This window comes from Ranitomeya variabilis, chromosome 8, assembly GCF_051348905.1.
Source record: "Ranitomeya variabilis isolate aRanVar5 chromosome 8, aRanVar5.hap1, whole genome shotgun sequence".
NCBI lineage: Eukaryota > Metazoa > Chordata > Amphibia > Anura > Dendrobatidae > Ranitomeya > Ranitomeya variabilis.
In genome coordinates this window covers 209,470,266-209,497,146 of record NC_135239.1, presented here as the reverse complement: position 1 = coordinate 209,497,146, position 26,881 = coordinate 209,470,266, and the positions used below count along the sequence as shown (strand labels likewise).

The 26,881-nt window shown below is 44.8% G+C and overlaps 1 protein-coding gene across 1 annotated transcript in view; it reads right to left on the bottom strand.

The window, feature by feature from the left end:
• Positions 1-26,448, bottom strand: part of SLC6A6 (solute carrier family 6 member 6) — a 68,016-nt gene extending 41,568 nt beyond the window's left edge. The window contains exon 1 of the mRNA XM_077276662.1: positions 26,428-26,448. The gene's annotated coding sequence lies outside the window, so the exon portion shown is untranslated. The remainder of the gene's footprint in view (positions 1-26,427) is intronic.
• Positions 26,449-26,881: the final 433 nt, after the last annotated feature.

Genomic DNA, 26,881 nt, shown 5'->3' with positions numbered 1-26,881 from the left:
TAGACTTGGACCGCCCCACTAATCTCTCTTAATGTAGAATTGGACCGCCCCACTAGTCTCTCTAAATGTAGACTTGGACTGCCCCACTAGTCTCTCTTAATGTAGACTGGGACCGCCCCACTGGTCCGTCCTAATGTAGACTGGGACCACCCCACTGGTCCATCCTAATGTAGACCGGGATCGCCCCACTGGTCTGTCCTAATGTAGACCGGGATCACCCCACTGGTCCGTCCTAAAGTAGACCGGGATCGCCCCACTGGTCCGTCCTAATGTAGACCGGGATCGCCCCACTGGTCTGTCCTAAAGTAGACCGGGATCGCCCCACTGGTCTGTCCTAAAGTAGACTGGGATCGCCCCACTGGTCCATCCTAATGTAGACCGGGATCGCCCCACTGGTCTGTCCTAATGTAGACCGGGATCGCCCCACTGGTCCGTCCTAAAGTAGACCGGGATCGCCCCACTGGTCCGTCCTAATGTAGACCGGGATCGCCCCACTGGTCTGTCCTAAAGTAGACCGGGATCGCCCCACTGGTCTGTCCTAAAGTAGACTGGGATCGCCCCACTGGTCCATCCTAATGTAGACCGGGATCGCCCCACTGGTCTGTCCTAATGTAGACCGGGATCGCCCCACTGGTCCGTCCTAAAGTAGACCGGGATCGCCCCACTGGTCCGTCCTAATGTAGACCGGGATCGCCCCACTGGTCTGTCCTAAAGTAGACCGGGATCGCCCCACTGGTCTGTCCTAAAGTAGACTGGGATCGCCCCACTGGTCTGTCCTACTGTAGACGGGGATCGCCTCACTGGTCCGTCTTAATGTAGACTTGGACTGCTCCACTACTCTCTGTTAGTGTAGACCAGCTTTAGCTAGAATGATGCAGGGAAGGATTGCTATTAAATTACTAGACTGAATGGAAATTAAATTACTCGACGACCAGGTTAAGCACTAAACCAGCAAGACACTGAGGTTAGGCCCTTGGTTATCAGTAATGGCAGCTAAACTGCTAGGCCAGCACCAAACCACTATACTTTCAGTGTTCACAAAAGATCAATTACAATAATAACCATAAAAAAAGGAAAACAAAACTAAAAACACTAAAAATAAATCACCTAAGAGGACCACAGAACCACTAGAGGGCAGACCACGAGAGCTACAGTGAAGACCCCCACACCAATGGACAGGGATTGTCTGGATACAGCATTGACACCCTGTCCTTTCTGCATTTTTAGGAACATTTTCTTGATTAATGCACCCATGCAGCACTGAACAAAAGAGCTGCACCGCATTCTACATGAACACGGTGTAATACCGGCCACAGCTGAGAGTTTGCCACAATTGCATCCTGGCTGAACAATTCTTTTCAATCACACTGATATATTTTACCTGCACCGATTCATTGTAACAAAACATCAAGGACATGTTTGTTTTTGTTTCTGATTTAACTCTCAAAAGATTGAGTTGTAAGGATTTTCTGGTCAAGATGGTGGTGATCAGGGCCAGTGACGTCACGTGTACAGGTACCTGCAGGGTCGCTGGTCAATGATTGGTATCAGTCGTAAGTCCTATTCTAAAAGTGCATGTAAGTCTGCAGACATCTGATGTCACCGATCCCATCCACCAACCGATACAGAAGTGAGCGGAGCCGGATTACCCCTTTAATGGTGGGGGCCACATTTGAAACCTGGGACCTGTATAGAACACAGAGGCTCCAGGTAATAGTGTCGGTCAGTTACACCCACAGATAGCCCTTGTTGATGTGATGGTCTCGTGAAAATGGCCCAGTTGGTGGACATTCCCCCCCTTGAGTTGCAACTGGTGTTTTTGGTCCTCCCCTGTAATCCTTGTGGGTGAAAAGAGCCGGTACTTCTGCCACCAGCGTTGTCTGGTCTTCCACAACGGCCCTCTGGCATACATGCACTGAAAATGGCACGTCTGCCTCTGACATGAGAGAAGCAAATTTCTCCTTGAACCGTGGGTCAAGAAAGGTGCACAGCCAGTATTTCATGGTGGACAAAATGTGTTTCATGAACGGGTCTTGGGAAAGGCATCTGGACATGAACTGTGCCATGTGTGGCAGACTACAAAGAGTCAAACGTTGAGTCTCCTCACCAGGAAGAACACTAACCATCCTCTCCTCCTCACCACGCATAGCCTCCTCATCCTCCTCCTTCTCCTCTTCAGGCCTTCCATGCTGGACAGGCATGAAGCTGCGATTGGGAGTCCCCTCTTTAGCGCAGAACAAAAACTCCTGTTCCTCCTCATCCTCCTCCTGTTCCTCATCATCCCCCAATGTGGCCTGAGAATATTGTGTGAAGCTGGGCTGTGTGGTATCATCCACTGTATAATCTTGCTCCACCTGCTCGGCATTCAAAGCTTCCCCTTTGAGATTCTGCAGTGAAAGTTTTAATAGACAGAGCAGCGGGATGGTTACGCTGACAATGCGTCATCAGCGCTCACCATCTTGGTGCTGTACTCAAAGTTTTGAAGAACTTCAGAAATGTCATCGATCCGCACCCACTCGGCAGTTGTTTTGTTGAGAGTAAATTGTCAGTCTTTGCTGATGACACCAAACTAAGTAGCAAACTATTTAGAACAAACACTCGGCAAATGAAATTTAATGTAGATAAATGTAGAGTAATGCACCGAGGACAGAGTAATCCTATTGCTGCATATTAATTAGATGGGAGAATACTCGGGACCACAGAACAGGAGAAAGACGGGGGATTCTGGTTACAAGGAAGCCAAGCAGTAGTGCTCAATGTCAAGCAGCAGCAAAAGCAAACAAGATTTTAGGATGTATAAAAAGAGACCCTTTATAAATCACTGGTGAGGCCACATCTAGAATACGGGATGCAGTTTTCGGCTTCACATTTTAAAAAGGATATTCAGAAGTTAGAATCAATTCAAAGACAGGCACTAGATTATTGCAAGGGATGGAGGCCGTTCATATGATGATAGGTTAGAAAAGTTTGGCTTGTTTAGCTTAGAAAAAAAACGCCTCAGACGGGATCTCATTTACATGCATAAATATATGTGTGGCCAGTACAAAACACTGGCATGTGGAGACACGAGAGGGGGCGCAGGCGCATCGGTCCCCTAGACAAAACCGCATGAACCAGGGGTCGTCCCACCGAATGCCCACTCACCCTTTAACATGGGCATAACGCTACCCAGACAACACAGGGTGAGGGTAAAGCATTGTGGCAATGCTTTATTGAACCACAAAACAGGCAGATAACATGTTGAACAGTCCCAGCAAAATCCCCCAAGATGGTGCACATTACAGAGGCTCACCCTTCCGCTGACTCGTTGGGATAATGGCAGCTGTTACTTCAGAGCTTCCAGGGAAACTACCCCACCTGTGACACACACACAAAGATGAGGTAACGACAAGCGTAGGAAGATGACAGTCCATTGAGGTACAAGGCCAGTTGATCAGAGGGTCACAACCTGACTTCTCCAAACATCTCCATGGAGCCAGGCGACCGGCGGGTCCCAATCTTGGCTTTCTCCAAACGCATTGATGGTTCAGCGATGGTCAATGGAGCAGATCTGTATTCTTCCAGCCGGGGCCGAAGTCCCCTAAGCCGGCATCCTGAAGAATAATGAATCTGTGTCCCTCGTGATGGAGCCATTATATATTGGCTGCTGTCCTGTCTCTGGTCTTTTGGATGCATGGATGTCTTGGCACAATCGCTGGCTGTCTCTCTCGGTCTCTCTGTCTCATAGAGGCATATCACTTCTTATGTTTTAGGGTACTGTCTCACAGTGGCACTTTGGTCGCTACGACGGCACGATCCGTGACGCTCCAGCGTCGCTTGATTATCGCTCCAGCGTCATAGACTGCGGTCACACTTGGTAATGCACGGCGCTGGAGCGATAATTTCATGACGTATTTGCGATGTAGAAGCCATTGGTTACTTTGCGCACATCGTATACAATATCGTGCACACCTTTGTCACACAATGCAATCATGCCGCCACAGCGGGACACTTGACGACGAAAGAAAGTTTCAAATGATCTGCTACGACGTACGATTCTCAGCGGGGTCCCTGATCGCAGTAGCGTGTCAGACACAGCGATATCGTATGGATATCGCTGGAACGTCACGGATCGTGCCGTCGTAGCGACCAAAGTGCCACTGTGAGACAGTACCCTAACAAGTGTCCGTCAATCCAGCATCACAGATGAGGGAAAGAATGGCGATGACCATGTCGCATTGTTTGATTATGTAATCTATGTGCATAGATTTTCCTCCTCTGTCAACAAACTATCTGGCCTAGACAATGCGTAATTAGCATATCAGTAAACATCACTAATCATCAAGAATATGAGCACAATGTGTTACATCAAATGCCTACTTACAAGTCAATATTACAGGCTTACACAAGCAAAAGTCATTTTCTTGACCACATAAATTCAAAAATATCATATAGCTAACAGTCCATTCTTTCCGGCTTGCTAAGAATAATCGCCTGGCTAATTAAGATAGAATGCTGTGTCTCCACATGGCACATCACTTATTCCTTCCAAGGACCAGAGGACCCTCATTACAGGTGGAACAAAGGCGATACCAGCAGGTAAATAGGAAAGGGTTCTTTACAGTTAGAGCAGTCAGACTGTGCAAATGGCCGACACTATAACAGCTTTTATACAAGGGCCGGATGATTTCCTCAGTAGACGTAACATTGTAGGTTGAAGTTAAATTAGTGACAAAAAGGACAATTGGTGGAGAAAGGAGATGAGGAAGCGGCACTGTGTTGCCGCGAAACGCGCATCGGGGTCCACCTACCCGCTGTCTCTCCACTCTGCCTCCGCGATTTGGTAAGCCCTGTCTCTTCATTTGATTTTCAACTCAGCAGCGCTATTTCACCCTACTGAGGGACGCTGATTTTGGGACATCGGCACCTGTTATTGAGCCATACTGACTGTGGCGCTCCTTTTATAGGGCACCTGCTTTCTTATGTGACCCTCTCCCTCCTTTTGGAGGAGGGGGGGCGGCTCTTTGTCACTTTTTATTGCGGGGGCACCATTTGCGGGCACTTTGGGGAAGATGGTCTCAGCATTTCCAGGCATTTTGTTTGCACATGTTACTGCATAATGTTAATGATGTTAAATTTCACGTTCTATTGGATGCTATTTATTAAATAAATATTTGTGATACTTTTTTCATCAAGGCTCCGTATTTTCTCCTGTTCAAAAATTATTAGGTTCTGTAGAAGGACGTAGATCTGGGGATTTATTATGATGGAATATAGGCTGAACTGGATGGACAAATGTCTTTTTTCGGCCTTACTAACTATGTAACTATGTTTGTGCGTGTATTAGTGTGTATGTATGCATATGTGTGTGTATGTATGTCTATGTATTTGTGTGTGTATCTATGTGTATATGAGTGTATGTATGTGTGCGTGTATCTATGTATGTGTATGTATGAACATTTTTTTTGGTTCATGTATGATACTGTAATTGTACAGAATAGGAAAATAAACTTGGCTCTTTAAAGGGTTATTCACCAAATAGTCAAATTATCTCTGATCCATAGGATCCAACCACTGCCCCCACCTCCCCAGAGATTCTGAGGACAGGGGTCTGCAGACTCGTCCTGAATGGAGCAGAGTTGTTCATGCTTGGTCCCTGCTCTCTCCATTATCTGTAGCACTGCTGAGCGCTGCACTCGGCTATTTCCATCAGTGCTGCACTCGGCTATTTCCATCAGTTCCATAGACTATGAATAGAGCAGGAGTCAGGCATGCACCCTCCAATCCATTCATGGCTGAGCTGCAGAGTCCTGTTCTTATCATCGGAATCGGGGATATCTTGATTTATTTGGGGAATAACCCTTTATCAGATACCAGATGGTATAAATACCAGATATATAATTTAATATAATATATTCATGGTTGTCCTCATCACAAGCAGTCTACCTGGCAGGGAGGGGGGCCCAGATATATTTCTTGCACAGGGGCCCAAAGCTGTCAGTGTCTGCTCCTACCTACATATTTATCTTATATTGTTTTTATGGTCACTTTTATGACTTAATAAGATAAAAAAAATAATGTATAATCTCAACTAAAGAACCCCTCCTTCACAAAAAGCCCCAGTATTGGTGGTCATCCAGCTTTCCCACAAGCAGATATGACTAGAGGAGGCAGAGAAGAATGATGCCATGGTGGAACGTTTGTGAAAAGATCCTGTGCGGAGTGGGGTGTACCTGCTGGAGGCTCGGCTGGGCATGGAGCGCTCAGTGCAGGCTGCACACAGGGGCATTTTGTACTCTGGGTATTTTCAGTGTAATCTGTGTATTTGGCAGGGAGATGAGGGTCAGATGCTTAAGCCTCACATGCAAGCTGAGTCCCTGCGTTATAGGATTACTGTATCAGATCCCCACGTACAAGCTCAGAGCTGCAGCTGCAATGTTCTCCCGTGCCCCTTCACTGGCACTTACAGATGTGTCCAGGCTGGCAGCTGCTTTCTGTGCAGTTCTACCCAACAACGTAATTCCTACCATCAGTGTTTTTCATATACCAGGCTTCTCCTACTCTTTGTAATGTCAAACACGGAGAGCACATGGACTGCAAACTGACGCCATACGTGAGCCCTCACAGACCCATAGACTTGTATTGGCACTTTTCATCCATGCTGCTGGTAAAACGGACATGCGAACAGCTCTGCCTGAATGAGGCCTAAGCCTGAACTCTACTTGGTAACTCAATGATTGATAAACTTGTGTGTAAGGCTATCGCTGTTAACACCTATCAATGGTCAGGAATAATGCTCCTACTATTGTCACATTATCGGTCACTGTAGAAGGTCGTCCTTGACATAAACAATAATGGCCTTTCCTTGGGAACGTCCATTAATATCAGGTTCCTCCGTTTAGAAATACATCATGACATTCTTCTATTTCTTTATTCTTCAAGCAGTCTTGCAGAATGATCACCTCCCGCCCTGTGTGGTTTGGATGATTTAACACCGCTTGTAGAAAAAAGAAATAGAAGATTGGCGAGTGCCGCGTTTAATTTCTACATCGAGGAATGCGATATTAACTAGTTATTTCATGACGCACCACCTTTGTCTGTAAGTGTGATCCCCGATTTATCCCTGATTTTCCTTAGTGCTCTGGTTAAAGACTTTTGGACCCATTAATAGCAGGTCAGTGGGGATACAATACTTGGCACTGCCACCGTAGCTCCTCACCCATTCACTTCAACAGGAGCCGAGCTGCAGTTCCCAAGAATGGCCACTGTACAGTGTTGGAAGCTTTGGCGTTTCTTGTCTGTACATACATGATTTATATCCAGCTGCAAACATCTGATCAGTGGGGGTACTATCAAATATCCCAATTTTTTTTTACTTATTCAAAACTTTAAAAGCAAAAAGATGATTTCTAAAATTTTCAGAAACTGCAGAAGCGAGAATGATAAAATTGTAACTTTGGTGGTAGAACAGTGAGAAGGTCCATACGGGATGATTCATATGCTGTTGACAGCTCTAAGCCAAACTTAGCGTGCAGCACTAAATGTTTAGTTTGTGATGTGCTGGCTCAGGCCAGATTGCAAAGTTCTGATTTTTGAGGACTAATACCCAGAAAATACTATTTTGTTAAATGTTTTAAATATGTTCATATAGGCTATAAACTGAGATCTGCAGCCAGTACTGTTCTCTAAAGGCCCGTGACTGTTTTAATTGTTTCATTGTTTCCTATTCTGCAGCCTTTATTTACAAAACATTAATTCTTCATTCACAGATTAACTATTCTAAGTGGTATCTGCCTGGTTATTCCAAAGGTGTCAAACTCAAGGTACGCAGGCAAAATTCGGCCCGCCTCGTGATTTCATGTGGGCCACGAGGTCAGGATACAGAAGCACCAGCTCTGCACTTTTTTTTTTTTCCTTTACAGAGAGCCAGTTGGAGCAATGTGGAAGTGTGTACCGGAGCTCAAAATTTAAGATGGCACTCACCCCCTGTGCTGGCACAACCCCCTCTATTAAGTACTGGCTACGTTCTATGTCAACCCAGCCAGAGCTTAGCAGAGGGGTAGAGGTAGCACAGGGAGCTGGCACCATCTTTTAAATTGAGTGAACGCAGTCAGCCAGCACAAAAAGTAAATGCAATGAATGCAGTCAGCCAGCATGATCAGTGAATGCAGTGGGCCAGCATGAACAGTGAATGCAGTCAGCCAGCATGAACAGTGAATGCAGTCAGCCAGCACGAACAGTGAATGCAGTCAGCCAGCACGAACAGTGAATGCAGTCAGCCAGCACGAACAGTGAATGCAGTCAGCCAGCACGAACAGTGAATGCAGTCAGCCAGCACGAACAGTGAATGCAGTCAGCCAGCACGAACAGTGAATGCAGTCAGCCAGCACGAACAGTGAATGCAGTCAGCCAGCACGAACAGTGAATGCAGTCAGCCAGCACGAACAGTGAATGCAGTCAGCCAGAACGAACAGTGAATGCAATCAGCCAGAACGAACAGTGAATACAGTCAGCCAGCATGAACAGTGAATGCAATCAGCCAGCACGAACAGTGAATGCAGTCATCCAGCACGAACAGTGAATGCAGTTAGCCAGCACGAACAGTGAATGCAGTCAGCCAGCATGAACAGTGAATGCAGTTAGCCAACACGAACAGTGAATGCAGTTAGCCAGCACGAACATTGAATGCAGTCAGCCAGCATGAACAGTGAATGCAGTCAGCCAGCATGAACAGTGAATATAGTTAGCCAGCACGAACAGTGAATGCAGTCAGCCAGCATGAACAGTGAATACAGCCAGACAGCACGAACAGTGAATGCAGTTAGCCTTCACGAACATTGAATGCAGTCAGCCAGCATGGACAGTGAATGCAGTCAGCCAGCATGAACAGTGAATGCAGTCAGCCAGCATGAACAGTGAATGCAGTCAGCGAGCATGAACAGTGAATAAAGCCAGCCAGCACGAACAGTGAATGCAGTACGCCAGTATGAACAGTGAATGCAGTCCGCCAGCATGAACAGTTAATACAGTCAGCCAGCATGAACAGTGAATGCAGTCAGCCAGCACGAACAGGGACAGCTCTCTTAGCCCTACCACCCAGGGACAGCTCTCTTAGTCCTACTACCCAGGGACAGCTATCTTAGCCCTACTACCCACAGACAGCTCTCTTAGTCCTACTACCCAGGGACAGCTCTCTTAGCCCTACTACCCAGGGACAGCTCTCTTAGCCCTACTACCCAGTGACAGTTCTCTTAGCCCTACTACCCAGGGACAGCTCTCTTAGTCCTACTACCCAGGGACAGTTCTCTTAGCCCTACTACCCAGGGACAGCTCTCTTAGTCCTACTACCCAGGGACAGTTCTCTTAGCCCTACTACCCAGGGACAGCTCTCTTAGTCCTACTACCCAGGGACAGCTCTCTTAGTCCTACTACCCAGGGACAACTCTCTTAGTCCTTCTACCCATGGACAGTTTTCTTAGTCCTACTACTCACAGACAGCTTTCTTAGCCCTACTACACAAGAACAACTCTTTTACAGCCCCTGGCCTGTTGTACAAGCACTTACCATTACAAGCAGGCCTTTGAAGTCAACCATAATCATGATGTGGCCCTCGGTGACAATGAGTTTTACACCCATTATATACACGTTGTGGGTGTTATTACCAGATGTGGACTCCTGTAAATGCCTTTCTTATTACTAAAATGCACGTATTATTGGCTAAAAATAGTTTATTTAACGTTTTGGAGCATTTGTCTTCCACAGTCATTATGGGGGCGGCCAAATTGCCTGAGCTTCTGCTAACAGCATTTAGAGATATGCTTTAGAGCTGCTACATAAACCAAAACCATCAAGTGTGTTGTGGGCATGCTCTATGATTTGTACAGAGGCAGGGAGGAGAAAGAGGTGAGCTGTGACATCAACCATTGTTAATGATGCAATTTTGAAATCTTTTTATAGGTTTTATTCTGTCTGAAATGATAATGAGATTACTGATGAGAAGAGATCTTTACAAAACATCCAATCCCAAAAAAACCCCCCAAAAACACGAATAGTAGCATGAAAAATAAAATCTGTTTTAACTTGAATTTCATCATAATTTGACTTAGATCAACATTCAGGGGACTTCTACATGATATAATGTTACTAAATGTTATGATAAAATTATTTCAGGGGTGGTAGATATGTTAGTATTTGTAAGCCTGAATATATCTATGTTTTCAAGGAAAATTAAGAAAAAAGATTATTTATTCTTCAACAGAGCAAGTCCAAACCTTAAATAAATAATTCCAGAGCCAGAAAACAAAATGTCTAACCAGTGCTGAAGACACAGTTCTGCCAGAGCATCAGGAATGCCAAGTGTCCCTGTCCCGCTCTCTGGATTTCTGAAATATTTACAGAACTTAAATACTAACATTAAATTTACTGAAATCAATAAATAACTTTAAATAAACAAACTGCAGGAACTCGGTTCCACCGGCCGCTGTGTACTCAAAGCCAGAGTTCACATAAAAAGTACAGCACTCCTCTTTAGAAACGTATTTTAACCTTCTTAACCCCTTCATGACCCAGCCTATTTTGACCTTAAAGGGAACCTGTCACCACGTTTTTGGAAGATGGGATAAAAATAGCGTTAAATAGGGGCAGAGGTGGGCGTTACATTAGTGTGTGTGTTATGCGTTTATTACCCACCTAAGTTGCCGAAATAACTTTGCAAAGTCTCCGTTTTCGCCTGTCAATCAGGCTGGTCAGGTCACATGGGCGTGGTGTCTTCACCCAGATTTGGCGTAGTTTTCCGTTGGTGGCGTAGTGGTGTGCGCATGCCCAAAGTCCGGAATCCTCTTCCAGGGGATTTAAAATAGCGCGGTGTTCGTTATTGCATTGGTGATCGGTGGGCGCGGCCATCTTCCTTTGGCCGCGCGTGCGCAGAAGCGGCGCTCTGCTGGCCGCGGCTTCAGGAAAATGGCCGCGGGATGCCGCGCGTGCGCAGATGGATATCGCGGCGGCCATTTTCCTGAAGCCGCGGCCAGCAGAGCGCCGCTTCTGCGCACGCGCGGCCAAAGGAAGATGGCCGCGCCCACCGATCACCAATGCAATAACGAACACCGCGCTATTTTAAATCCCCTGGAAGAGGATTCCGGACTTTGGGCATGCGCACACCACTACGCCACCAACGGAAAACTACGCCAAATCTGGGGGAAGACAACGCCCATGCGACCTGACCAGCCTGATTGACAGGCGAAAACGGAGACTTTGCAAAGTTATTTCGGCAACTTAGGTGGGTAATAAACGCATAACACACACACTAATGTAACGCCCACCTCTGCCCCTATTTAACGCTATTTTTATCCCATCTTCCAAAAACGTGGTGACAGGTTCCCTTTAATGACCTGGCCGTTTTTTGCAATTCTGACCAGTGTCCCTTTATGAGGTAATAACTCAGGAACGCTTCAACGGATCGTAGCGGTTCTGAGATTGTTTTTTCGTGACATATTGGGCTTCATGTTAGTGGTAAATTTAGGTCGATAATTTCTGAGTTTATTTGTGAAAAAATAGGAAATTTGGCGAAAATTTTGAGAATTTCGCAATTTTCACATTTTGAATTTTTATTCTGTTAAACCAGAGAGTTATGTGACACAAAATAGTTAATAAATAACATTTTCCACATGTCTGCTTTACATCAGCACAATTTTGGAAACACATTTTTTTTTTGCTAGGAAGATATAAGGGTTAAAATTTGACCAGTGATTTCTCATTTTTACAACAAAATTTACAAAACCATTTTTTTTAGGGACCACCCCACATTTGAAGTCAGTTTGAGGGTTCTATATGGCTGAAAATACCCAAAAGTGACACCATTCTAAAAACTGCACCCCTCAAGGTGCTCAAAACCACATTCAAGAAGTTTATTAACCCTTCAGGTGTTTCACAGCAGCAGAAGCAACATGGAAGGAAAAAATTAACATTTAACTTTTTAGTCACAAAAATGATCTTTTAGCAACAATTTTTTTTTATTTTCCCAAGGGTTAAAGGAGAAACTGGACCATGAAAGTTGTTGTCCAATTTGTTCTGAGTACGCTGGTACCTCATATGTGGGGGTAAACCACTGTTTGGGCGCACGGCAGGGCTCGGAAGGGAAGGAGCGCCATTTGACTTTTTGAATGAAAAATTGGCTCCAATCTTTAGCGGACACCATGTTGCGTTTGGAGAGCCCCCGTGTGCCTAAATATTGGAGCTCCCCCACAAGTGACCCCATTTTGGAAACTAGACCCCCCAAGGAACTTATCTAGAAGCATAGTGAGCACTTTAAACCCCCAGGTGCTTCACAAATTGATCCGTAAAAATGAAAAAGTACTTTTTTTTCACACAAAATTTCTTTTAGGGCTGTCCCACACGTCCAGATAATTCCGGTACCGGAATAAATCGGTACCGGAGTTATCCGTGTCCGTGTGCCTGGGAACTCACGGAGGCCATACGTGCGGCACACGTGTGCCGCCCGTATGGCGAGTGGGTACCACACGGAGCGTGTGGTACCCACTCTGCATGGTGCTGAAGCTGCTGAAGCTGCGATTCATATCCTCTCTGCAGTAGCGTTTGCTGCAGAGAAAATATGAAGAATAGTGTTAAAAATAAAGATCCATGTGTCCGCCGCCCCCCCGCCCCCTGTGCGCCCCCCCCCGCTGGTCAGAAAATACTTACCCGCTCCCTCGCTGCTTCCTGGTCTGGCCGCGGCTTCTCCTGCATGCGGTCACGTGGGGCCGATCATTTACAGTCATGAATATATGGCTCCACCTCCCATAGGGGCGGAGCCGACTATTCATGATTGTAAATGATCGGCCCCACGTGACCGCATACAGTAGGAGGCGCGGCCAGACCAGGAAGGAGCGAGGGAGCGGGTAAGTATTTTCTGACCAGCGGGGGGGGCGCACAGGGGGCGGGGGGGGGGGGGGGCGGCGGACACATGGATCTTTATTTTTAACACTATTCTTCATATTTTCTCAACAGCAAACGCTGCTGGAGAGAAGATATGAATACCGGCTTCAGCACCATGTGGGGGGGACAGCGCTTACTGTAGCGCTGTCTCCTGCACGCACACGGACCCCAGACGGAGAATGTCCGTGTGAGGTCCGTGTTTTACGCGGACCCATTGACTCTATTGGGTCCGTGTAAAACGTGCGCTCCCACGAACACTGACATGTCTCCGTGTTTGGCACACGGAGACACGGTCCGCAAAAAATCAATGACATCTGAACAGATGCATTGATTTTTATGGGTCTACGTGTGTCAGTGTCTCCGGTACGTGAGGAAACTGTCACCTCACGTACCGGAGCCACTGACGTGTGAAACCGGCCTAAGCCTCATTTTCTTCATTTTCACATGGGCAACAGGATAAAATGGATCCTAAAATTTATTTGGCAATTTCTCCTGAGTACGCAGATACCTCTTATGTGGGGGTAAACCACTGTTTGGGTGCATGGCAAGGCTCGGAAGGGAAGGCGCGCCATTTGACTTTTTGAATGGAAAATTAGCTCCAACCGTTAGCGGACACCATGTCGCGTTTGGAGAGCCCCTGTGTGCCTAAACATTGGAGCTCCCCTACAAGTGACCCCATTTTGGAAACTAGACCCCCCAAGGAACTTATCTAGATGTGTGGTGAGCACTTTGAACCCCCAAGTGCTTCACAGAAGTTTATAACGCAGAGCCATGAAAATAAAAAAATTTTTTTCTTTTCTCAAAAATGATTTTTTAGCCCACAATTTTTTATTTTCCCAAGGGAAACAGGAGAAATTGGACCCCAAAAGTTGTTGTCCAGTTTCTCCTGAGTACGCTGATACCCCATTTGTGGGGGTAAACCACTGTTTGGGCACACGTCGGAGTTCGGAAGGGAAGTAGTGACGTTTTGAAATGCAGACTTTGATGGAATGCTATGCGGGCATCACGTTGCGTTTGCAGAGCCCCTGATGTGCCTAAACAGTAGAAACTCCCCACAAGTGACACCATTTTGGAAACTAGACCTCCCAAGGAACTAATCTAGATGTGTGGTGAGCACTTTGAACCCCCAAGTGCTTCACAGAAGTTTATAACTTCAGAGCCGTGAAAATAAAAAATAATTTTTCATTCCTCTAAAATTATGTTTTAGCAAGCAATTTTTTATTTTCGTAAGGGTAACAGGAGAAATTGGACCCCAATAATTGTTGCCCAGTTTGTCCTGAGTATGCTGGTACCCCATATGTGGGGGTAAACCACTGTTTGGGCACACGGTGGGGCTCGGGAGGGAGGGAGCACCATTTGACTTTTTGAACGCAAGATTGGCTGGAATCAATGGTGGCGCCATGTTGCGTTTGGAGAACCCTGATGTGCCTAAACAGTGGAAACCCCTCAATTCTAACTCCAACACTAACCCCAACACACCCCTAACCCTAATCCCTACTCTAGCCATAACCCTAATCACAACCCTAACCCCAACACACCCCAAACCCTAATCCCAACTCTAGATATAACCCTAACCCCAACACACCCCTAACCCTAATCCCAACCCTAACCCTAATCCCAACCCTAACCACAACCCTAACCCCAACACACCCCTAACCCTAACCACAAGCCTAATCTTAACCCTATTTCCAACCCTAGCCCTAATTCCAACCCTAACTCTAATTCCAACCCTAAGGCTATGTGCCCACATTGCGGATTCGTGTGAGATTTTTCCGCACCCTTTTTGAAAAATCCGCAGGTAAAAGGCACTGCGTTTTACCTGCGCATTTACCGCGGATTTCCAGTGTTTTTTGTGCGGATTTCACCTGCGGATTCCTATTGAGGAGCAGGTGTAAAATGGAATCTGCACAAAGAATTGACATGCTGCGGAAAATACAACACAGCGTTTCCGCGCGGTATTTTCCGCACCATGGGCACAGCGGATTTGGTTTTCAGTAGGTTTACATGGTACTGTAAACCTGATGGAAAACTGCTACGATCCACAGCCAAATCCGCACAATGTGTGCACATAGTCTAATCTAACCCTAACTCTAGTTCTAACCCTAGCCCTAACCCTAGCCCTAACCCTAGCCCTAACCCTAACCCTAGTGGGGGAAGAAAAAAAAAATATATATTTTCTTTATTTTTATTATTGTCCCTACCTATGGGGGTGATAAAGGGGGGGTTCATTTACTATTTTTTTTATTTTGATCACTGTGATAGGTTTTATCACAGTGATCAAAATGTACCTGGAACGAATCTGCCGGCTGGCAGATTCGGCGGGCGCACTGCACATGCGCCCGCCATTTTGGAAGATGGCGGCGCCCATGAAGAAGATGGACGGAGACACCGCGAGGCTCGGTAAGTATGAGGGGGGGAGATCGGAGCACGGGGGGGGGGGGATCGGAGCACGGGGGGGGGGATCGGAGCACGGGGGGAGGTGGATCGAAGCAAGGGGGAGCGGACAGGAGGACAGAGGGGAGCCTACCACAGTACGGGGCAGAAAGGAGGACTGGGGAGGCGATCGGTGGCAGTGGGGGGGGGGGGCAGATTAGGTTTTCCAGCCATGGCCGATGATATTGCAGCATCGGCCATGGTAATATTTCACCATTTTCATAGGTGAAATATTACAAATCGCTCTTATTGGCTGTTTCACTTTCAACAGCCAATCAGAGCGATCGTAGCCACCTCCCCTGGGCTGAAGTACCACTCCCCCTGTCCCTGCAGATCGGGTGAAATTGGAGTTAACCCTTTCACCTGATCTGCAGGGATGCGATCATTCCATGACGCCACATAGGCGTCACAGGTCGGATTGGCACCGACTTTCACGCCTACGTGGCGTCAAAGGTCGGGAAGGGGGTTAAAGTGGTGGCTGCAGACAGTATGTTACAATGTATCTCTGTGTACAGGGAGCTCCCCCTAGTGGTGGCTGCTGGCGGAATCTTATCATGCTCTGTATACAAGGAGCTCCCCCTAGTGGTGACTGCAGACAGGATCTTATCATGTATCTCTGTACACAGGGAGCTCCCCCTAGTGGTGGCTGCAGACAGGATCTTATCATGTATCTCTGTATACAGGGAGCTCCCCCTAGTGGTGGCTGCAGACAGGATCTTATCGTGTATCTCTGTACACAGGGAGCTCCCCCTAGTGGTGGCTGCAGACAGGATCTTATCATGTATCTCTGTATACAGGGAGCTCCCTCTAGTGGTGACTGCAAACAGGATCTTATCATGTATCTCTGTATACAGGGAGCTCCCCCTAGTGGTGGCTGCAGACAGGATCTTATCATGTATCTCTGTACACAAGGAGCTCCCGCTAGTGTTGGCTGCAGACAGGATCTTATCGTGTATCTCTGTATACAGGGAGCTCCCTCTAGTGGTGACTGCAGACATGATCTTATCATGTATCTCTGTATACAGGGAGCTCCCCCTAGTGGTGGCTGCAGACAGGATCTTATCGTGTATCTCTGTACACAGGGAGCTCCCCCTAGTGGAGGCTGCAGACAGGATCTTATCGTGTATCTCTGTACACAGGGAGCTCCCCCTAGTGGTGGCTGCAGACAGGATCTTATTGTGTATCTCTGTATACAGGGAGCTCCCTCTAGTGGTGGCTGCAGACAGGATCTTATCATGTATCTCTGTGTACAGGGAGCTCCCCCTAGTGGTGACTGCAGACAGGATCTTATCATGTATCTCTGTATACAGGGAGCTCCCCCTAGTGGTGGCTGCAGACAGGATCTTATCGTGTATCTCTGTACACAGGGAGCTCCCCCTAGTGGTGGCTGCAGACAGGATCTTATCGTGTATCTCTGTATACAGGGAGCTCCCTCTAGTGGTGACTGCAGACAGGATCTTATCATGTATCTCTGTATACAGGGAGCTCCCCCTAGTGGTGGCTGCAGACAGGATCTTATCGTGTATCTCTGTATACAGGGAGCTCCCCCTAGTGGTGGCTGCAGACAGGATCTTATCGTGTATCTCTGTATACAGGGAGCTCCCCCTAGTGGTGGCTGCAGACAGGATCTTATCGTGTATCTCTGTATACAGGGAGCTCCCTCTAGTGGTGGCTGCAGACAGGATCTTATCATGTACCTCTGTAGTCATGGAGCTCCCCCTAGTGGTGGCTGCAGGCGGAATCTTATCATGTATCTCTGTACACAGGGAGCTCCCCCTAGTGGTGGCTGAAAACAGCAATTCAAAAAAGTTAGACTTATGTGCAGGTTTTGGAGTCTTTTATCAGAAAAACAAAGCCCTGACCACTATAACGATACATGAAGAAATAAATCAACACAGAGTTTTGATTCTAAAATTTAAACATTGTTCAATCTTGAACTTACACTTTACGACTTCAATTAGATCACTTGTCAGAATTGCTCACTTTTTATAAGGTCTATGATGAATCATTAGCCAGGAAAGAAGAGTATTCCCCTCCTATTAATATATTGCCATTACTCTGCTTGAAGCCACTCCAGTGTCCGCCTCCAAATCATTTGTGGCTTCATCTTTTCCCTTTACACAAGAACCCGGTGTTCTTCAGATGTTGTAATGATGTCGATGTTCTTAGATAAGGCTGTTATTATGGCTTTTGTATGTAATAAAGATTGTACAGGCTTGTACAAGAATAGTAAATTTAAATGGAGCAGGGGAGGTCATGATCGGCACCAGCTGAGGCCATAGATACAGGATTTTGTTTAAAAGGAATTATACCCTAAAATAAGAATGGATTAAGCGGCTGTAAACAGGCCGGAGGAGGAGCTGTCAGGGGTAGCGCAGAACGCGCCGCTTATACTATGGAGCCTGTTTAAGAGCAACACTGTTTTAAAGCTACAGGAAATGTTAACTTACATCTTGTCTTGTACTTCAGCAACATCCAGAGCTGCATTCATGATTCTGCCGACTGCCCTTAGAAACAGACAGCAGTTTATCTACCAGCCTGGCTTTATAGCACTGCAGGGTACATCTCAGCTTTCATAATGTACTGCTAAAGCATTGTGAATGCAGCTCTGGATGTCAGTGAAGTCTGAAACATCATTTAGAGGAGCAGTCACATATGCAGCATTTATCACCTTTCCACAGAATAGATGATAAACGTCTTATCAATCAGGGTCCAACTTCCAAAACCCCCACAGATCCTGAGATAGGGGGCCCAAAGTCCTTTCAGTGACTGGAGCAGTGGTGACCATGTGCGACCACCTCCCCTAGACACTAAGGCTGTGTGCACACGTTGCAGATTTTTCGCGTTTTTTTCGTGTGCTTTCACTATAAAAACACTATAAAAACGCATAAAAACGCATACATTAGGCATCCCATCATTTAGAATGCATGCTGCAATTTTTGTGCACATGATTTTTTTTTTTCCCGAAAAAATGCATCGCGGTAAAAAAACGCATCATGTTCATTAATTTTGCTGATTTTTTGCGTTGTTCCCGCTATTTAATGTATTGGGAAGCTGCGGAAAAAAAACAAAAAAAGAGCACAAAAAAAACGAGACAAAACAGCGAGAAAAACGCATGCGGATTTCTTGCAGAAAATTTCCGGTTTTGCTCAGGCCTGTTCTTGTTGTTCGGTAGGATACATTTACTGTAAGGGTATGTGCACATGTTCAGGATTTCTTGCAGAAATTTCCTGACAAAAAACGGACATTTCTGCCAGAAATCCGAATGCGATCTTTTTTCGCGTTTTTGACGCATTTTTTACGAAAAAAATCCACAAAATTAATGAACATGCAGCTTTTTTTTACCGTGATGCGTTTTTTTGGTGGAAAAAAATGCACCATGTGCACAAAAATTGCGGAATGCATTCTAAATGATAGGATGCATATGTATGCGTTTTTATCGCGTTTTTATGGCGAAAAAACGCGAAAAATGCTGAATGTGTGCACATACCCTAATGGTTTGTATGTTGGAAGCCCATGCATTGTTTCATCATGGTCTCCAGCCCTCCTGCACACTGTCACACCTTGACACTGACATCTGTCTCGCTTACACAATAGGACTAATCCTCCTGTTGACAATAGCATTTTCTTTCAAAGTGAATGATGTCTAATGCCAAACTCAAGGAGAAGTTGACAGCCCGTGATACATGCCAGGTCTGCATGGGATTCCGTGTAAAGAGCCCTCAGGGCATATTTTTGGGGATTGCTGAGGCTCGATAACCATAAATGGGATCCCAGCCCTGGAGGACGCTTTATAATTCAGTAAGATTACATGACAGAGGATGTAGAGCTGTATCAGCATAAGTATCACAAGTCACAGCCATACATAGCCCAGCCAGACAGTATCACACATGGGAAGATTAGATACACAGAATTAACAACTGTCCCTGAAGAGTATTTTACAAAGAACCATCCTTGCAGATGTTCCAGATTCTCATCCTGAGATGGTTTATTGACTATAGTTATGACAGAGATATTTCCATTCACCCTTATAATTAGAACTGAAGCACAGTCAAAATAGAGATAAAATAAGGATCTGGATATGTGACTAATCTGTAGACAACAAACTGAATCACTGCATAAATGCGCCACATTACTGACTCTGTACTGATCCCAAGTTACATCCTGTATTATACCCCAGAGCTGCACTCACTATTCTGCTGGTGCAGTCACTGTGTACATACATTACATTACTGATCCTGAGTTACATCCTATATTATACTCCAGAGCTGCACTCACTATTCTGCTGGTGCAGTCACTGTGTACATACATTACATTACTGATCCTGAGTTACATCCTGTATTATACCCCAGAGCTGCACTCACTATTCTGCTGGTGCAGTCACTGTGTACATACATTACATTACTGACCCTGAGTTATATCCTGTATTATACTCCAGAGCTGCACTCACTATTCTGCTGGTGCAGTCACTGTGTACATACATTACATTACTGATCCTGAGTTATATCCTGTATTATACTCCAGAGCTGCACTCACTATTCTGCTGGTGCAGTCACTGTGTACATACATTACATTACTGATCCTGAGTTATATCCTGTATTATACTCCAGAGCTGCGCTCACTATTCTGCTGGTGCAGTCAATGTGTACATACATTACATTACTGATCCTGAGTAACATCCTGTATTATACCCCAGAGCTGCACTCACTATTCTGCTGGTGCAGTCACTGTGTACATACATTACATTACTGATCCTGAGTTACATCCTGTATTATACTCCAGAGCTGCACTCACTATTCTGCTGGTGCAGTCACTGTGTACATACATTACATTACTGATCCTGAGTTACATCCTATATTATACTCCAGAGCTGCACTCACTATTCTGCTGGTGCAGTCACTGTGTACATACATTACATTACTGATCCTGAGTTACATCCTGTATTATCCTCCAGAGCTGCACTCACTATTCTGCTGGTGCAGTCACTGTGTACATACATTACATTACTGATCCTGAGTTACATCCTGTATTATACCCCAGAGCTGCACTCACTATTCTGCTGGTGCAGTCACTGTGTACATACATTACATTACTGATCCTGAGTTACATCCTGTATTATACTCCAGAGCTGCACTCACTATTCTGCTGGTGCAGTCACTGTGTACATACATTACATTACTGATCCTGAGTTACCTCCTGTATTATACTCCAGAGCTGCACTCACTATTCTGCTGGTGCAGTCACTGTGTACATACATTACATTACTGACCCTGAGTTATATCCTGTATTATACTCCAGAGCTGCACTCACTATTCTGCTGGTGCAGTCACTGTGTACATACATTACATTACTGATCCTGAGCTACGACAAAAAAAAAGGAGAAGCCAGCACTGCTTAAGGTCAGGACACAATACATAAGGCGCACATGCACATACTAAATTCTATCTGTATTTCAAATATGAGACATTTAGCAAACAATTGATCAATTCTTTGAGCTACCCCGCCACTTCACGGCATTCTCATAATGGGGCAGTCCTACTCTACGTATTATATTTACATTGTGCCATTACGGCCTCCTAAATGTATTAAGAGTGAGAAAAAAGAAAAAAAACAAACAGAAAGACCACATTAAATAACATTACCATAACATGCAAGCTGTACCTGGAGCATTTCAGAATCACTCCCTTGGTGCCGGGAAGGGCAAGCGCAGGTAAAGGCCGATCAGGTCCTGGTGGACTGCCCCATTATGAGATTGCCGTGAAGTGGCGGGGTAGCTCAAAGAATTGATCAATTGTTTGCTAAATGTCTCATATTTGAAATACAGATAGAATTTAGTATGTGCATGTGCACCTTATGTATTGTGTCCTGACCTTAAGTGGTGCTGGCTTCTCCTTTTTTTTTTTTTTTTTGATCCTGAGTTACCTTCTGTATTATACTCCAGAGCTGCACTCACTATTCTGCAAGCCGAGTCACTGTATAATACATTACAATATTGTGTCTGTACTATACTCCAGAGCTGCACTCACTATACATTACAAATTATCCTACATTGCGTACAGCAATATTTAAGCTTTCAATTAAGGGCAAACAAGACACTGGACGGTGTCAGGTGCAATGCATGCTGGGAAGTAAGACAAAGACAGCTCCAGCACATACAGCAATGGCAGAATAGACAAACTACAGTCTGAAAAATAGTGGATGGCAAGTTACTGAGCGGGGGATAGGGATAGCTTCTACACATATCCGACTGCTTCAAAAGCAGCTTTACCTAATTGTGGAGGATAAGGGCAGCAGGGGCACGCTTCTCGGCAGGCTCTCAGTATTGTACAGGTTCACCTTGAACTTGTGTAACTTCTTCATTTCTAGTTTGTGCAGATTATGGCCGAGATATTGAGCCGTGCATCTTGTCATTCACATACCTAATGGCAACTGACTTATGTCCTAATTATAGATCTGGATCCACAGATGTTTCCAGTACAAAATATGTTCCAAGGTTACAACATTGTATCAAAGACGAAGAAGGAGAAAATCTACATGACGCTCATAACCACATCCATTAGGGAAAGGGCAGTAATGCAGCTCAATCATCATCATGGCAGGGCAGCGGCATAGGGGACCTCAGCGACCCAAAACCTGAGGTCAGTGGGAGACGACACCTACAACTTTGTAGAATAATCTTCTAAACATGGATTGTTTAATGTAAAGAGATAAACATGTATCAGTCTTCTCTTATTTCCACCTGTAAACATCATCCAGCGGCCAAAGTAAAAAACTTCAAGTTATTTCTGAAAATGTCCCGAACCACTAACAGCAGAACATAACCGGCTACAGAGTAAGAGCCACTGTAAGACCACAGTACTAATATCAGGACAGTATAGCAGTGCTGGGGTCTAGATCCTTAACCCCCATAGGTTGGGCGAAGGAAGAGGCTGCTGGCAACAAATCTCCATCTTGTTCTGTTAATTGTTACAATGTATCAGTGGAGCAAAATATTGATCTTATTTAATACAGTGGCTCTCTGTGTACCTGTATAAATTGCCTGTATTGGTTCTACTAAAGTATCAGTGCAGGTAAAATGTGTCAGTCCAGAATCCAGTTAGATTGTCTACAAATGTAACAAACCGTCAACTGTGAAAAGCATCAGACCTGTGTGAATGTAATTAATGTTTCTATTTAATAACATCAGAAGTATTGAAAATAGTGACTTATTGAAGCACAAAATATATATGAAGGTTTTCCAATAAAGAACATTTATGAAGTATTTCCAGGATAGGTGATAAATATATGATCACTGGGGGTCTCAAAGTCAAATTTGAAAGCAATAGTACTGGGAATGTGCAGCCATCACTCCTACAGACAGTGAAGAGAGCAGCGATTGCACATTCTCACTACCACTCACCAGGGGACTTTGGGAGCTACAATCTTGTGATTAATGGATCCGGATCTCATCAATTATATTGTTTATGGGACAATCCCCTTAAGAAGTATAGGATAGATAAACCTAAGATGTCGCTACACATCTCTGCAAACTGGAACTCTAGAGCACAGACATCGCCAACCTGTGGCCTAAACATAAGAAAAACACAAGTGAAAAAAACAATGCTGGATTGCCATATCTGGAAGATATTTGCTGTGGTGATCCATGAAAATAGAGGCTGGGGATGGAAGAGAATTTTATATAAATTAAAAAAAATGAGAGTCTCTTGGGGATTTGGCATTTCTGGAAAAACCCTTTAAAGTTGAATAACCCAAATGGACTGAACTTTGGACCCGACAAACCCGAACCTCCATGAGTCCGCTCATCCCTACTCTTAGCCCATTAACAAAAAAAGAGCAGACGGATTAGAGGGCAACTCCATATAAATGTAAAAATCATAGCGCACCACTACATGAGACCCCTGACGAAGCTGCCCGGTGTGGTGGCGATACGCGTTGGGTCTCCTTGTAGCCCACATTAGGACTCTTTTTCCAGGCGCTATAGGCTTGGGCATTATGTGCCCTGGGTAATATGCTATCTCTACAGCTCACACTATCTTGGTGCTATTTTTCTGTATAGTGGCATGTTAGATAGTTAGTCACATGCTATTGAGGCATTATGCTGATATATTTTTTGCTGCTTGACATTTATGTACCGTTATGTACACACCTGTCGTCTCTACTTGCTAGGCAGGTTTGTGCATGTGTGTCCCTTATCTAGCACTTGCAGTGCAGGGATTTGTATGTCTATGTGGGCTTTATACTCTTGCTATTTTGCATTCACACTATTAGTGGTCTGTTCCCATTTGCAGTACCCAGGGGAGTGCCCAGGTAGCTTGGCCTATTTCTTTCATTCTATGAGCAATTTGGTTCTAGGTAATTACATCATATGTACATGACTCGAGTCCTATGTGGGGTACGGCCGTATTAGGGGCTGTTGTGTATAGCATTTGTATGCTTTTTAAGTGTTTTTATATGTCCATGTGTTTGTTACCCTTGTTTGTATATATATTTCAATAAAGCTGTGTATATATAATTTTTCGCCATTTCCTTGTTGTGGTGATCCCCTTTCTTAGGACCTTGTCTGTTTCACCTTTTGTGTATGCTCATATGTCTCTTGGGGATTTGGCATTTCTGGAAAAACCCTTTAAAGTTGAATAACCCAAATGGACTGAACTTTGGACCCGACAAACCCGAACCTCCATGAGTCCGCTCATCCCTACTCTTAGCCCATTAACAAAAAAAGAGCAGACTGATTAGAGGGCAACTCCATATAAATGTAAAAATCATAGCGCACCACTACATGAGGGTTTTAATGAGGGATGGAAGTAAAGAAACATGTTCATGTATCATCTATCCACACATGGACTCTTCCGCTCCAGCCATTGACTATGGGAGTGTGGCCATCTGTCCATTCCAGCTGGGCATTCCAAAGCCCCCTTTTTGGGATCAGTGGAGGTCTACTTAAGGATGCTAACTTTTAATGTTTGTAATTATTCTAACTCATTAGTGACCAAGCCAATTTTGACCTTAATGACCAAGCCAATTTTTACAATTCTGACCACTGTCATTTTATGAGGTTATAGCTCTGGAACGCTTCAATGGATTCCACTGATTCTGAGATTTTTTTCGTGACATATTGTACTTCATGATAGTGGTAAATGTATTTGATATGACTTGGATTTATTTATGAAAAAAACGGACATTTGGCAAAAAATTTTAAAATTTTGCAGTTTTCAAACATTTAATTTTTGTACCCTTAAATCAGAGTCATGTCACACAAAATAGTTAATAAATAACATTTCCAACATGTCTACTTTACATCAGCACAATTTTGGAAACAGAATTTTTATTTTGTTAGAAAGTTATAATGGTTAAAAGTTGACCAGCGATTTCTAATTTTTCCAACAAAATTTACAAAATCATTTTTTTTAGGGCCCACCTCACATTTTAAGTGAGTTTGGGGAGTCAATATGACAGAAAATACCCAAAACTAACATAATTCTAAAAACTGCACCCCTCAAAGTGCTCAAAACAACATTAAAGAAGTTAATTGAAGCTTCAGGTGCTTCACAAGAACAAAATCAATGTGGAAGGAAAAGATGAACATTTTACAAAAAATTACTTTAGACCCAAACTGTTTTATTTTCACAAGAGTATCAGGAGCAAAGGACCACAAATTTTACTGTGCAATTTCTACTTAGTATGCCGATACCCCATATGTGGGGCAAAGCCTCTGGTTGGGCGCATGGCAAAGCTCAGAAGGAAGGGAGGACCATTTGACTTTTGTACCGCAAAGTTGGCTGGAATCAATGGCGGGCACCATGTCACGTTTGGAGACCCCCTGATGTACCTAAACAGTGGAAACCCCCCAGTTCTAACACCCACCCTAACACAGCCCTAACCCCAACCCTAACCCAAACTCACTCCTAACCACAACCATAACCCTAACCCCACAACCGTAACCCCAACCACAACACAACACTAACCCTAGTCCCAACCCTAACCTCAACCCTAATCCTAGCCCCAACTCTAACCCTAGCCCCAACTCTTACCCTAGCCCCAACTCTTACCCTAGCCATAACCCCAACCTTAACCCTCATCCCAACCCTAACCCTAGTCCAACCCTAACCCTAGCTCTAACCCCAGCCCTAACCCTAACTGCCAAGAATGGAAAAAAAACATTTTATTTTATTATTTTTAACTAACTAAGGGTGTGATAACGGGGGGTTGGATTTACTATTTTTTTATTTTATTTTGACCACTGTGATAGGGTCTATCACAGTGGTCAAAATGAGCCAATAGGAAAAATCTCCCATTGTTGCCGGGTACCGGCAGGCAGATCTCTGCGGGCGCACGGTTCATGCGCACGCCATTTTCTTCCAGGTAGAAGACATGGAGAGCCGGAGCAGGAGGGTCTAGGGGGGCTCGAGGGGAACCCATTTCTCTCTCTTATGGTAAGCTAGATAATATCAGAGGAAAGAGAAATGAATGGGAAATCTGACTTTTTTTCTGCGATCGTTGTTATTCGGTGAATAACGGTGATCACAAGACTGGGGACGGTAAAAACTGACCCGAATCATGTTCTTCAGGGTCTCAGCTACCCCCAGTAGCCGAGACCCCGGAGATTTTTCCAACGTTGGGGGGGGCGCTATACCCTTATTTCTCAGTGAGCTTAAAAAGTGGCGCTGAGGAACAAGTATCCTTAACTGTCGCCGTTAAAAGGCACATCGGCGGTCATTAAGGGGTAAGGATCAGTTTCTGCCTCTGACACTGGTTTTCTGCTATATGCGATTGACAGATCTGCAAATTATTAAGATTCATAAACAGAAATCTAATATCTATGATAATATGGAATAAGCACTGGTAATGTGTGGGTTGAGAAGACTGATACTGTTGACATTGCACAGTATTAGAGTCACTTGAGAAAAACAGAAAAAAAATGACAACGGCAGGCCCAGCGGTGCATGAATGCAGATGACTCACATAGAACCATTATGATAAAATATTACGGTATTTGTAATTATCAGAATAAAATGTTCCTTTTCTAGAAGCAATCATGGAAAATAACCAGTTATTGACGATGTCCTGATAATATATGTGACTTACATATCAGCTCCTATGGGGCATGTCACCCATCTCTCCAGGACTCCTGAGCGTTGTACACACCCGTCTGCCTTAATGGTCACTGCAAAACATGGAAGAATATTGTTACATAAAGCTTAGTCTGCAACTTTCTAATGTATCACTTATCCTAGGTGATATATGATGTTTATAGGACAACCCCTTTAAGTATACAATTTGAAGTGTAACTTTTTTTTTAAACATTTTGTAGCCCAAGTGAAGGTGGGAAGTCCTGAGATCCTGTCCTCCTGTTCCATCAAACCAACTGGTAGAAATGCTGTCTTATACATAGGTGCACTTAGGGAGGTGAAACCAGTGTGATCATGTACAAGATTCACCTCTCTGCTCCATGATTTCATCAATCAGTGGGGGTGTCAGGACCTTGCCCCCACTAATCAGCAGAACTGGATAAAGGCTGATACATAAAGAGCTTATTACA